The sequence below is a fragment of the Sphaerodactylus townsendi genome, unplaced genomic scaffold, assembly GCF_021028975.2.
Source record: "Sphaerodactylus townsendi isolate TG3544 unplaced genomic scaffold, MPM_Stown_v2.3 scaffold_18, whole genome shotgun sequence".
Lineage (NCBI taxonomy): Eukaryota > Metazoa > Chordata > Lepidosauria > Squamata > Sphaerodactylidae > Sphaerodactylus > Sphaerodactylus townsendi.
Genome location: NW_025950341.1, coordinates 69,661 through 84,837, shown reverse-complemented (window position 1 = coordinate 84,837; position 15,177 = coordinate 69,661).

Sequence of the window (15,177 nt, the reverse complement as noted above, 5' to 3'; positions counted from 1 at the left end):
TTATTTTCCAGCTCTGAAGAACCCTTTGCATAAAAACAAGCATTTCATTCAAACAACTAACACAAACAAGGAGGAGTTTTAGATGGTTTTCAATTTGCAAGGAGTTTTTAAACTTTGAGAAATCTTCCAAACTGTGATCCTCTACCTAAAGTCTGAATTCTGCTTTCTCATTTCTGCAGCATTCTCTTTGCACGTGGTAACTATGTCTGGAAGAGGTTTCAAATTTGAATTAAAAAATGTAAGGAGTCACTAAGTGTGATTTGTGTAGACAAATGCATGCATGCATGCACATATACACACATTTTCAGTGAGGAGCTAAAATGGACTGTGACCTGTCAAGTTTATTTTTACATACTGTGTGAAAAGATAGTTATTGTAAAACTGCCATTTTCTACTTTGTCTTTTTATCAAGCTTGTTTCATTTGTAAGCTGTATAGATGATTATCAAGAAAACTGTTATCTAATGATCATTGCACTCATTAAGGCAAAGAAGGAAATGTCTGTGTGTCAGTAAAGAATTCAATTAAGTGCTGATAAAAGTGAGTTTTCTCCAGATAATGCAAAGAATTAACTGGAAGCTTTTGGCACATCCAACTAGTATCGCTTTTCAATAAACATCAAATATAGATGATAAACTGCTGGTATTTAATGTCAGCTATCAAATAATAATTGTATAAAATGTCTCATATAAATGCCAAGGTGCATTCTTTGTATATTATATATAGAATCTGGTACTATTGATGATAAAATATAGGTTAGCAAATACTAAAAGAATTAAATGCCAGGCACCAAATTTAGTCACTGGTTAGGGGAAAATGGCTTCCAAAGCAGCTTACAGCAATTAAAAATAAAATTAAAATATAGTATTAGTTATGTTTCAGTTCACATTTAATGGAAAGGATGCTGTTTCTTCTTGCTCCAGCTTTGCCAATGAATGTAGGAATCTGGGACTAGGGGCTCTCAGTGAAAAAACCCAAGCATGATGGAGGAATGCTTGACCACTGCCTCTAATCTCTCTGTGATGACAGTTATCAACTGGGAATGTGGGAGCTCGGCCATAAAGGAGATCATTATCAATCCAGTGAGAAGTCAACTGCTGGCACTAAATATTGGATACTAGCTCGGCTTGTGGGATACTTACTCCTGAGATACTGCGTATAAGATATCAGAAAAGCCATGCACATGTGAACCATCTTAATTCACATCAGACCTGTTCTTGCCCAAGTGGAAACTGTGAATCATCAAGCTGGTAAAAGCATAATAGTTGTGAATGGTGGTAAATTAGACAGGTGGCTACATAAGCCACCTCCTTGTCTGCTTCTGCAAAAACAGGAGGTCAGGATCAGGCATCTAACTAGGGTTGCCAATTTCAAATTGGGAAATTTCTGAAGTTTTGGAGTGGATCTAGGGGAAAGCAGGATTTAGGGAAGGGAGAGAGCTCAGTGAGGTGTAATGTTCCAAAGTAGCCATTTTCTTCAGGGGAACTGATCTCTCTATAGCCTGGAGATCAGTTGGAGATCAGGGGATTTCTAGGCCCCAACCAAAGATTGACAACTCTGGGTATGCCCCAGTCTAGGGACTGATGCAGCATATTTGATACAACTTGTGTAGGCCTAATATAATTTGTGCTGTTGTACAGAGAAGAAATGACGCTTAAATACAAACAACTTGAACACATAAATGATGTCTACATTTGCTGTAAATGAGAGTTATTTTGTGTGATGGGGGATAACACAAAGGTGTTATCAAAAAATTGTTCTTGCATATTTGTAAAGCTAGCAAACCTCCCAAAGCTGATGCTAGGACAAAAAGTTAGGTGAAGTCCTTGACTAGGGTTGTCAGGCATGGCATGGCAACCCTAGTTAAGGACTTCACCTAACTTTTCCTCCTAGCATCAGCTGGGAAGTGGGAAGGTTTGAGGATTAGGGATCTGATGAGGTGTTGTGTTGCTATGCCACTTGCAGAGACATATGGAAGTGACATATGATAGCTCTAGGAATTACTGGAAACTCTAGGGTAAAACCACAGAATTGCCAGTGATATTTAGAGCTACCATATATGGGCTTTTTTGCTTGGAGTGGTGACAGGCAACTAGGGCTGCTAGTGGGAGTCATAATGGGGTACTTGGGGCACCCCTAGCTTTGACCTCTATTTTGTTGGTTGTCCTTCCAGAGCAACTGGTTGACCACTATGTGAAACAAGATGCTAGACTAGACTGACCACTGGTCTGATTCAGCAGGACTATTCTTATCTTCTTATGTGTTTTGATGTGTTTTCTTTAAATCAGAAGTCATTAAAATAATGTTAAATGTTGTAGCATAGTACATCTGAGTAGCAGAATGTGTGTATTTGCACTGACACATATCTCAGTTATTGTAGGGCCATTTGAGTCAGCTGACTTATTAGCAGAAGTGATCTTCATCCATAAAGGGGGGGGGGAGAACCCTGAACAGACCTGACTTTTTTTTAAGTCCTGAAGAAATATTGATTGGTTTGGTCAATGGATCCAGGAAGGGCGATTCAGGTCAATGAGTTATGCTGGTTGCCTGAGCTAGGTGGATGGGTATTGTTTGGCTGAGGCAAACTGGGCTGCTGCTTTTGTTACTGGCATGAAGAGCAACTGGTTTTTGCTTTGACATAAATCCTTCTGCTACCACCATGGTCTGGTGAAGAAGGGAGAAGAAGGGTGAGTTTATTTTGTAGTTCTGTGGAATTGGCTGGTGCTATTTTGCCCATTAAGCCTCTGGGACAATTGGGCATTGGTTTCTTAAGGCTAGATCAGTTAGTGCATTAACTGCATATTCACAGCAGAGAATCAACTCAGAGTATGAAAATACAATCTGAGACCACGGGTGGTTTTACACGTACTGTATAATGCACTTTCAATCCATGTTCAATGCATTTTAACAATAGTTTGCAAATGGATTTTGACTTTTCACACAGTAAAATTCAACTGCATAATGCATTGAAAGTGGATTGAAAGTGCATTATTTGGCTGATGGTTCTCACTTTTTATTTGTTTTGAAGAATAAGAAGAGGAGGAGGAGTTTGGATTTATATTCCACCTTTCTCTCCTGTAAGGAGACTCAAGGTGGCTTGCTTACAAGCTCCTTTCCCTTCCTCTTCCTGCAACAGACACCCTGTGAGGTAGATGGGGCTGAGAGATTTCCAGAGAATTGTGATGAGCCCAAGGTCACCCAGCAGGAATGTAGGTTAACCAGATAAGCCTCTGCCACTCAGGTGGAATCAAACCTGGTTCTCCAGATTAGACTCCACCTGGTCTTAACCACTACACCACTCTGGCTCTCTAGATCAGTAATATAAGTTATTTAGTGATTTTTGTAATTCAGAGTCACAGTCTTACAAGAAAAATAGAAGATGGAAGTTCCCAGAGAATCCCTGCTGGCTTGAAGGGGAAGAGGGGCATAGATGTGATAGTCTAGAGGTTTCTTGAATAGCTGGAATATTTTTTCTTCCTGTCTTATATCTTTCGTAAAATGCTTCACCATTTAGCTAGTTTCTTTTGCAGTTGTTTTTGATGTTTAACTGAGATGGTCGACATGCAAAGCATAAGTGTTGTCTTTGTGTGTTCCTGTATTTGTTCTGTCATGGAGGTGTTCTTTCATAGGTGCACATGTCCTACCATAGGTCAGCAATGACTGATGGATTAGGGCAATTGAATATTCAGAAGATATTGTACGAGAGTCCAGAGATGAGAATTTTGTGGAAGATTTATGAGTACAAATTTATTCCAGCTGTAGTACAGTCATTGTCTCTGACATTTTGTGTCTGTACACCAGCTGCCTTTTTGATTCAGTGTCAGTTTGTGTTTGGCATAACAGGTTAAAGCTAGTTTTTCTGTGTGTTTTTTTTTAAGCGGGACTTTATTCAGTGCAGTGCCAAATCATGGGAAATAGTGACCTTTTATGACAACTCTGAGTTATTGCCACATTCACTTCTCAGTATAACATTAAGATTTATTAGAGACTGCTTTTGAGAAATCTTATCCTTTTTTTCGGCCCATGATAATATAATAATAAAACACCTGAATTTTGTCTGCTGGCTGTAACAATAAATTAAGTTTGAAGTTCTAAGTGACTTTCTAAAAAAAATCCCTTTCACAAGAGGCATCAATTTTATTCTGAGCCTTAAAGTCTCACAGTCTTAAAATGTATTTCATGCTGGTTCCAAAAAATAAAATAAAATGCAGACACCCCAAGCTTCCTGGCAAAGAACCAAGCCAACCTTGCCCAAATAGCTTGTATAGCCAGAAGCCTGAGATAAGAGAATTCCTGGAGTTCCTGACTAACGGTGAATTCTCCCACAGGGAGACACAGTTCTTTACCCTTTCTCACATGTTTGGGTGGCAACTATGTCATCTCAACCTGGTTTTTGAGACTAAAACTCAGTTTGCCAGGTCTCCTGTTATAATAAGAGACTTCCTGCTGGAAAGCTCAGTTGCCCACTACCACTCAGATTGGTGGCAGGATTTTTTTAAAGCAACAAAAGGGATGAAGCAAAATTAGTATTCATCCAAGGCAACAAAATAGCTTATTCTTATCCTGACAGAGCATATCTCTGGGCCATCTTATACCTTCAGTAGAATCAAAGGGTAAAGCTTTTTCTGTGCATTACTGGCTGCTACTTATCCATGAGCAGATCTTCCCAGAGCTAATGAGAAACACTGGAAATCAATGAATGATGTCCTTTACAATGGGGGCTATGAAGGGGTTCTAAGCAGAACTGCTAAGACATCATGATCCTTATGAAAAGATTCTCTGGGGGGTGTGGGTGGGGGTGCTACACTTATGCCATCCAGATTATCCCAAACCATATGTATGTATTTACTTTATTTATAGTCCACCTTACTCTATGTGATTCAAGGGAGATAATATATCTGATAATAGAGATAGCAGAAAATTTGAAATGCAGAAGTGATTTGAACAAAGCATAGGTATTAAACATCACCTTAAACAAGATGGCGCCCAGAGTGGTACTATACCCAAAGAGGAGGCCGAGTCAACATGGACGTTGAAGTCCTCCAACACTATCAGGTTAAGGAACCTCAGCGCCCAGTCAGCAACCACCTAGGATGCTAGGTGACCGGTACATCAGCAGAACAGTCAACCTCTCTGAAGAATCCCAATGGAGGCCCAAACACTCTATTCCCTCAATCAGTGGGACAGGGAATGTCTGAAAGGAGATCAAATCTCAGATAACCATCACCATGTCACCCCCCCAACCCTGTGTCCATGGGTGGTGGATGACCACGAAGCTCACTGAGGTGAGTTCATTGAGGGCAGCTGTCTCACCCTCCCTCACCCAGGGCTCCATGATACATGCAAGGTCCACAACCTGTTCCTCGAGAACATAGTGGAGAATAGCGGTCTTATGGTTTGTGGACATTGCATTTATCAACACCAACCATGGAGCAAAGTAATGTACAGAGCTCCAACCCCACAATCCACATCCCATGGGATAGGCCACAGGTCAGACAGAGAGCAAGCATTCCCATATGTTACTCTGCATCTCACATATGGCCTGGGACTACCACCATACCTCCCCTGCCCAATAATCTCTGGAATCCCTGACCCTCCCATGGCCTCCCAGAGGGAACAACAACAAAATCAGTAACCTAAGTTAAGAACCCAGTGAGTACACTGAAACTAACCCCCTACAGTGCACTCGCAACCAACCTCCCTATAATACTAATGGGCAAACAATAGTGGTAACAAAGTCTATCTAGTAAGGAACAGAAGCCTACTAAAGGGGAAAATAACTAACAAATCACCAACTAACTAAACTACCCTACTAACCCCAACTACTATCCCTTAACTAACCTTCCTAACACACAACCTAAGCCTACCCTAGAACTCTCATAAAACTTTCCAGGAGTGATGTAATAAGTGCAGATTGCAGATCTCATTCACTGACGGCAACTGTGGTGGGTTCGTGATGAAGAGGCAAGATGCTCGTATAGGACACTTATAAGATGGTCCCTGACCCAAAGGAAATCTGGGCTGCCTCAACCAGGGCCAGGTCTTTTTTGGCTCTGCCCCCAACCTGTCAAGTGAGACCAGTAAAAGTTTGAGTGAAGTTCTGCAGGGCTTGTAAGACAGAGCTGCACTAGGCATATGGTTGAGACAGCAGCACTAACCATCACTGGGCCTCACCTTTTACTTTATTTTACTTTATTCTATGTTAAGCAGGTTGTTATTGATTATTTACTGTTTTGATTAGACTGGGATGGTTTTTATCCATACTCCAAACTCATTGCTGATGTTAAATTTTGTCTCCATCTGTTGAATTTTAAATTGGGTGTACATTTATTAGGATAATTCTTAGATTTTGAATGTAAAATTTATATTGTTGTGGATGTTAAACTGTCCTGAGCCCATAAGGTGAGCAGCGGTATAGAGGTCTAATAAATGAAATGAAATGAATGGGCTAGCTCAGCTGAGAAACAGCATGGTGTAATGGTTACAAGAGGTGGACTTTAATTTGGAAAACTTGTTTCATTCCCCACTCCTCCTCATTAGTAATGGACTCTAATCTGGTGAACCAGGTGTGTTTCCCTACTTCTCCACATGGAGCATTCTGGGTGACCTTGGATCAGCCACAGTTTTCTAAGAACTCTCTTAGCCCCACCTACCTAACAAGATGTCTGTTGTGGGGAGAGGAGGAAAAGGAATAGGGAAAGCTGCTTTGAGATGCCCTATGGTTGAGAAAAGTGGGGTATAGATTCAAACTCTTCCTTTTTTACTGCATACAGAAAACTGCAGCAGCATATCGAGCACCCTCCCACCATAACATTTAATTTATTTTATTTACCGAAATTGTATTTCACATTTTTTCCCAAATTAGGGCCACCAAAGCAGATATCAATTAAAAGTAGAACATTATAAAACCATCACAAAACCAAGATTAAATACACATATACAAATCCCAAATCCATCCACTCAAATATAGATGTGTGGCTATAATTCTGGGGTTGAAACCACAGATTTAAAAAATATTTAGTTTCCCCTCAGTTACATAACAATTGTTTATCTCAATGAAAAAAATATAATTCTCAAAAATGTTTAACTGTATATGCATTCTGATTCCAGGTCCTCAGCAGTAAAAGGCCACAAGAATGTCAAGTGTTCTTCCTTTCCAAGCATTTGCGATAAAAAGGAAATTATTGCACAGCCGCAAATCTTTTGTTATATATTTGTCAAGCCCATGACAGTACTGCACTGGGAAATTTGGTGCCAGATGGTGTGTGAGAGAAGGCATAATCAGGTAAACTATTACTGTTTGGGGCAAAGATATCACCCATAGTGATATCAATAAATTGCCATATGGAGTAAGACAAAATGACCTTTTTAATAAGACCAAATAATGTGTTAACAGCCCATCTTATTGCATAACCAATAGTTAATTAAACTTAATAATTCAGTTACTATTTTACTAATATTAATGAATGGAAAATCTTCCTAGTTTCAGATAGAGCTTTTTTCATCCTTGTTTCATTACAATCCCACGTATTTTGTGTTTTCTTGATTCTACACAATGATCAGAAAATATGTATAGTTTGGAGAATGCCCACTCTCTTCCCTACCCCCGCCCCCTAGCCCTGGGATGATGATGGAATTATACTTGGATGAATTCATGACTTTGCCATTTCACATTTGTAAATCCCAACAGGCAAGAGAGCCCAGATCCCTCAAATACTGGTAGCAAATGAGCTTGCAATGGGGAAAGCCATCACTTTTTCCGCTCCCAGTCCCTTCCCCTCTTCCAATCTCTTCCATTCTTGCAATTTACCTAGTGGTAGGCACTGAGATCTCTCTCATTTATTTTCTCTTTCATTCTCTCAGCTTTCAAAAACAACATTCCAAGTGCAAGGAGTGGGAAACAAAGTGGTTGGACGGTTGCTGACGCTAATGAAATAGGTGGGATTTACTAGTATAGTATCTAGCAACTTTGATGTTAGGATGAATGTACAATGTTATAGATCTTAGATACTCTGGCTGATTCTGCATGGGCCAAAAACAGCAGCGTGAAAATGGTGTGAAAACGGTGTAAAAGGGTTTAAAATGGTGTAAAAGGATTTATACTGTTTTCACACCGTTTTCACACTGCTGTTTTTGGCCCATGCAGAATCAGCCTCTGAATCTCCTTTCCTGTGGTTTTTTTTTACAAAAATGTCCCCATTGCGATGGTTTCTTCTGCAATGGTTTTGGTATCTGTTTTGCAACCATTTAGCTTCTGTTCAAATGCAAACTCAGGACCTTTAGTGGCATATAAAAGGGCTCCAATGAAAGAAAGTATTAGTAGAATAAAAGCAGATCAACAAATTTGAAGGTTAGCTAACCTCTGTTTTAACATCTGCTTTTAAAATGTGGGGGAGAAGTGTCATGCTATTCTTGGTTTTTAAAAAAGCAAGGTTTATTTGAATCCCCTTTTCTGTGACAAATAATGTGTGATTTGCCTTGTTCAAACTACTTATTTTTCAAACTTCTGAGTGCCAAACGAGGCATGTTGGTTTTTAAAAAGTTTGGTATAGATTTCTAGGTGTTCCTAATAGCCTCAAAGCAGCTGCGGAAAATGTCTTCTTAAAAATAAAGCCATATGAGTTTGGATAACAGCTCCAAATATAAGGAAGGCATCCTGCCTTCTCCACATCATTTTCCCATGCCAAAATACTGGTTGGGGAGTTATTTCCCCATTTTTGCTGCTCTGTGTAAAGTATTGTGTGCATGTAGAACAGCAAAAATGGGAAACAACTCCCTTCAGCAATGTTTTGGCATGGGGGAAAAGGAGACCCTTCTCCCACCATGGCAGCAATCCAAGATTAAGCAGGCTCTATGTTCTAACAGCCATTCCTCTCAGCTTCTGCATGGCTGTCAGAAATCTGAGTTGGGTCCAGCCAATGTGTATTCAGTTCTTTAAAAACTCACATGTCTGGATTTAGCCCTAAGCATTTCTGTAAACATCTGCTCTAACAGTGCTAAATGCTAGGAAAAAGTTTAAGTTCAATTGCAAAACGGATTGTGGGGCTTTCATGTTAAATGAACTATTACAATTTCAGTGCTGACATAATCCTTGTAGTTTTTGAGGACTTTGGTCTAATTTGCCCTCAACCTTTTTTTGAAAAAATATATATCATATAAATAGCCTTGCACCTCAAATGATTGATAACTTTAACTGTGTAGAACAGTCAGGGAATTCATTTTGCTGCACTGAGAGGTAATTTATCATAGCCTAAGTTGTCACTGCAATTTGCCTCATCTAACTGAAGCTTCCTTTCCCCAGCACTCTTCTAGTGCCTTTGGGGCTGTGTTGAGCCCCAAAGTGTGTTCTAATTTGACTTTGCAGAAAGTTTTTCACTGAGCCAAACATCTATGGTTACTTTCTGGTATATCTACACTAAAGCCCTATGAGAGCATTTCAGATTTGTAATGTAGCCGAGGCAGCTAATCTGCTAGGCTGAACTGAATTTAATGAAAAGCTGAAAGCTGTAACTTTAGATAATTTAAAATAGTTGTCTTGTGTTTGTGCATATAAAACAAAAGGAATATATGGCAGTAATGGTTTAATACAATCTTTCCAGTAAGAGTGCAGTCCAGCTAAGCTGTCTGGACAGGAAGGGATGCATTTTAGAATTTCCCCCCAACATCAGGTCTACAACAATTACTATTTTTAATGAAGCCCTCTAGGGAGTAAGTGTATGCATTTGGGTGTACCTGGGCAACTACCAATTTTTCATGAAGCCCTCTGCACTGTAAGGGTTTGCATATGGGTATACAAGAGCTGAACTTATATGTGAAGTAGCGATTTCAGGTCACTACTGAAATGACCCAAAGCACTTCCAAACCATCAGGAGGAAGAAAAATTTATTTCCTGGAATTTCAAGAATGTTTTGGAAAGACAAAGGAGTGGGATGGGAAAGAAAATTTCAGCCAAGAAACAGCTATTAGTTGGCATCTCTCTTCCCTTTAAAATTTAAAGGGCTATTCTATTGAAATAAACTTGGCCCCCTGAGTTGGGAGTTCTACCCTCATAGAACATAACACCTTTAATTTTTTAAAAGGAAGAGAGATGCCAACTAATAGCTCTTCCTCATAGGCAGAGCTACCAGGGTGCCGTGGGGGGTGCACGATGCACCAGGCGTATGCCTTGGGGGGGGGGGGGGGGAAAATTCAGGTTCATTTGTGGGTTTTTTGTATTTTTAGTGTTTTTTAGTTTTTGGCCTCCAGGAGGTACAGTTTTTAGGCTAACAGCACCAACATTTCAGGAATTGTTTGGAAGACTCTCCTGATGAAACTGCCCAATTTAGGTGACATTTGGTTCAGGGGGTCCAAAGTTATGGACTACCAAAAGGGGTGCCCCATTGTTTTCAAAGGGAGTGAATAGAAGATGGGAGCTACACTTTTGAGGGCCCACAACTTTGGACCCCCTAAATCGAACTTCACCAAACCTGGGTGGTATCATCAGGAGAGTTTTGTAAAGACACACTTAAATTTTGGTGCTGCTAGCTTAAGAATTGCACCCCTGACAGCAGGCACCCCCCTGAATTTCTCCAGATTCTCCTTTAAAATCCACCCCCTTCGGCATGGATTTAAAGGGAGAATATGAGGTCCCCAGTTTAAACATTAAACATTGAAAGTGATGCTGTTTCAGGGTGCAGAATAATCCACTCCAAAACACCATCACTTTCAATGTTGTTTTAACTGGGGACCCTAGATTCTCCCTTTAAGGTGGATTTAAAAGGAGAAACTGGACCCCCTAGCTTAAACACCATTGAAAGTGATGCTGTTTGGGGGTGGATTCCAGCATCACAATAGCCACACATAGGGGGAAGGCCCTGCAAAACTCAAATTTTTCACCGGGTTCCATTTTCTCTAGCTATGCCTCTGCTCTTCCTTGATTGACTTTCTGCCTTTTCCTTCCTCCCTACTACTCTGCTGTCTCTGGAAAATGTGTGTGTGTGTGTGGGGGGGAGGGATGACAAAAAATAATGCCCTCTATTTTTTGGACCTGAAAATGACCCAAGCTGGTATCCACACTCCTGAAACTCCAGGATAAAAAAAAAACAATGCCCTCTCCAAAATCCAGATCCAAAATTAATGTTTTTTTTTAACACGCATACCTCAAGCAGTGGGTAATGTGGGAAAAACTTCAGCCGCCAAAGAACATTAATGCAAAATGTTCTGGGGACTCTCCATTGTCTGTGCCAGTGTTAGGATTTTACAAGTGCCTGCTTCATTTAGGCAGATTCTGCATGGGCCACCACAACGGCTTACCACTGGCATATATGATGCCAGTGGAGCCCTGGGGCCATTTGTATGGTGAGGTGTGAGTGACCCCAGAGCGGCTGTGGCCCATGCAAGTGCCTCCATTTTGTTTTCCCACACTTACTGTCTCTCCCTGCGGAGCTTCGTAGGGACAGGGAGGCCCACCCGAGCTGCCCTTCCCCAAACAAGGTAAGTTTTGGGGAAAATGGAGGTGCTGAAAAGCGGTGCCTTCAACCTGGTGCTGTTTGCACAGCACCAGCAGGGAAACACTGTTTTCCCAAAGCCTCACTCATTAAGTGAGGCAGGAAAACAGCATTTTTACCATCCCTGGGGTGCTGTTATTGGCCTGTGTAGAATCTGCCTCAATCAAGCAAGAGGTAACTGTTGAAGTCATATGCCTAGAATCACAAGAACTTCTGTAAATATCTCTCTGCTTCTTTTTTTCAGCAAAAGAGAAGAGGCAGACACACAAACACAGACACTGAGCACTTGCATAGAAAGATAGTATGGGTACCATGTTGAACCAGAAAAAGGCATGATACAGTAACAGTAAAAACAAAAGACTATAAAAATCCTTAAAAATTAACATACATGCATACACACACACACACACACACACACACACACACAGTTAAACAATAGTCAGCTATGTCACCTATGAATAATTCCATTTTGCACAGTTTGTAGAATCTGAACAAACTAGGAGCCTTCCTTACAAATTTGGGAGGAAGATTAGAAACAACCACTAGGGGAAAACTCCCTGGATTTAGCAGAGACTGACCTATCCAATCTATGAGAGACACTTCTTGGCTTCTTTTTCTCTGCTTGCACAAATGTGAAGAGGCACATTTCATCCATTCCTCTGTCTTGCTGTAGCTTCCATGTATCAAATTGCATGTTTCCAAGAGTCTTATAATCTGTAATAATTTTATTGAGGTCAGGTATGCAAGGGATTGCTGGGGAGATGGAAAGTGTGAAAGATAAACTTCCAGAAATTCCATCCATTTTCAGGAGCCTAGAATCATGCCATACCCCTCCTCCATTTTTTGAGGCATCACAAGTTTGGGGGAAAGAATACAGTCAGAATTTCTTTTAATGTTATGACATGAATATGAGTCTCCAAATGAATATGGTCCCAACATCACCTTTCCCCAATGCATATTAAGTTTCAGTTTACATAAGTAAAAGGATATTCCCCAGAGATGTTTCTCCCTAGCAGGTATAAGACAAGACTTCCTATTTCTTTTCATTTTTATCATTTTGAAGGCACTGAAATGTAACTTGCTGCTGTGAGTTGATTCGTTATTATCATACAGTCTAGACCACTCACTGAATGCAGCCCTTCTTCATGTTAATACACCAGAATAAACTGCAGACTGCCTTAATAGGTTCATCGTATCTTAATACTCTAGCCAGTGAAACCATCCAGTGAAGAATCAACATGCCTGTGTTCATTCCTATTAAATGAGGATCAAAGTGCAAACACTTCCAGCTAATAAGGGTGATTTAACTCATACTTGGGTGAAAGTTTTTAAGTGTATGTTCTGTGCCTTAGCACAGCACTCTGACATTTTACAATAGGAAAAATGTCAATGGCAATTTGTTAATTTTGGCAGAACTGTCTGCCAATGAGGAAATATCAAGAATGATAATCTTTTCACATTGTAAAAAGAATTAGTAGCTGATCCTCACTGACTCTTGGCTGTTGGAACTACCAGTGGGAAAAGGCTTTCACCCTACTACTGGAGGACTCAAGTTCCATTAGTCTTGCATTAACTCAAGGTGCATTTGCATTGCCATTTTAGCACTGGTTTGCTGTTGTATAATTCACTCTTGACCACTGTTTATCAACTATACTGCTGGAAGTTCAAGATTAGGCAATTGCAGTTTCCCCTGGACTGCCTGAAAGATACAGTTGTCTAGGGTCAGCGACACTGACCTCTCACTTACTGTGAAGGAGTGGCTGGCAACAGACAAGAACATTGAGAGACAGCCACAGAGAAGCAGCTGCAGGATATGCCAGCAGAGGCAGCAGCAGTGGCAGGGAAGGTGAGGCCAGGATGGTGGCTTGCTGGGAGATGGCCAGCCCAGAGAGGAGACATGAAACACATCAGGGAAGCCACCAAAAGTGGCAGCAACAGAAATGGGATTAGCATGGATGCAGTGCATCTCCTGGTGACAGTCGACAGAGCTGGCCCCTGGCTTTCTTTGGTCTCAGATGGGCTCCCTGAGATATGCTGTAATGGACTTGCCCCACCCTGAAGGGCTGGTGTGTGTAAAAGGCCTAATGAAAAGGCCTTAGTAACAGCCAGAGTTAAGGCAGCAGGCTCCACTATACTAAGGACCCCATTTGATTGGTCGAGCAAAGGCACAGTTGCCTATGGCCAGGGAGAGGGGGAGCCAGTGAGGTGGCAGTATAAATAGACAGAGCAGAGCCTGTCAGTAGGTACACTCTCTCTGAAGAGATTCTGATACAGAGATCAGAAGGAGTCAAGATTGAGAGTCAAGATTGGGAGAGAGATTCAGGAAGAGCCAGAGTTTGACAGAGAGCTGTCTGTCAGATCTGAACTGAAGGATTCTGTCTCAGCAGTGTTAGCTGACAGAAGTCCAGTTACTCTACAAGTTGAGGAGGCTTGTCAGAGAAAGGAGGCCCTGAGTTTGGTGCAAAGTGATGCACCAGTCAGTGGCTTGACAGTAAACACTGTCCAGACCTAGAGTCTGCCCTACCCCTGTGTAACACCAGTCTGGGAAAAGCCCGATCCAGAGGCAGTGAGGCCAGTTTTGGATTAGCATCAGAGAATGAGGCTTTGTATGCCAGAATCTCACAGGGTATGGACTGTGTGTGTATGTATTCAGTGGGTTATGGATCAGAAAGGACTAGTGTCTCCCTGGGGAGAAATTTAGTAGATCTAAAGCAAAATCGTTCCTGAAGAGACATCTGCGTGTGTCTGTGTGTCTGTGTGAAACCTAAGTAACATCTGAAGCTCTGTAATTTTTAAGTGAAAATAACTCTCTGAAACCATCAAGCATTAGTACCTCTCTGATCCAGTTTAAGAAGCCTTTCTTTTGTTTTCAAAATAAATTGAATTCGTTGTGTTCAAGTTACCCTCGTGCCAGCCTGTGTTTGTGTGTGAGAGGTTGAAGAGTGCCTGTCTGAGGCCGTTTCCGCATGGCCACACTCAGGGGGTGCGTCGGCGTATACGACACATGAATGGTCCCGGTAGGGGTGGGGAAGACGGTGCAGTGCTGCGCCATCACCCGAACACCTTACCTTCCCTCTGACCTTCCAGCGCATCGCCCAGGCCAGGGGACATGCCCCCCTGCCCTGCGCGACAGCTCTGGAGTCGCAGGGCAGGGGGGGGCATGTCCCCTGGCCTGGACGATGCGCTGGAAGGTTGGAGGGAAGGCATTCGGGAAAGGGGTGATGGCATCTTCCAGCTTCTGCTGTTTGTACGGCAGTAGCTGGAAGCTACTGTTTCCAAAATACCTTGCCCAGGGAGCGAGGTTCGGAAACAGCAGCTTTGTGCCACTTAAGGGTTGCGAGGCCACCACTGCTGCAATGCAGCAGCGGCAACCGTGTGAACCCCTCCCCTGGGATGCTGTTTTAAGTGTCCCTGGGTCGCTGTATTCCGCCTGTGTGGAAACAGCCAGAGAGACTAGGATCCCGGCCAATTTTGAGTTCTCTCCATTTTTTTGTATATGGGACTCTGAAGGACTTTCCCCTCAGACCAAGAGCGAATGTGAGGTGGGATCCTTTATTATATTTGGCAACCAGCAGCAGTTTGGGGATTCCTAGTTCCTTCTCTTTAATGGTGGCAGCAGAGTAAAAAGAAGATCCCTGAACACTAGCCTGGGATATTTTGGGTGGCCAAGGAAACCCCACTGGTCAGTTTAG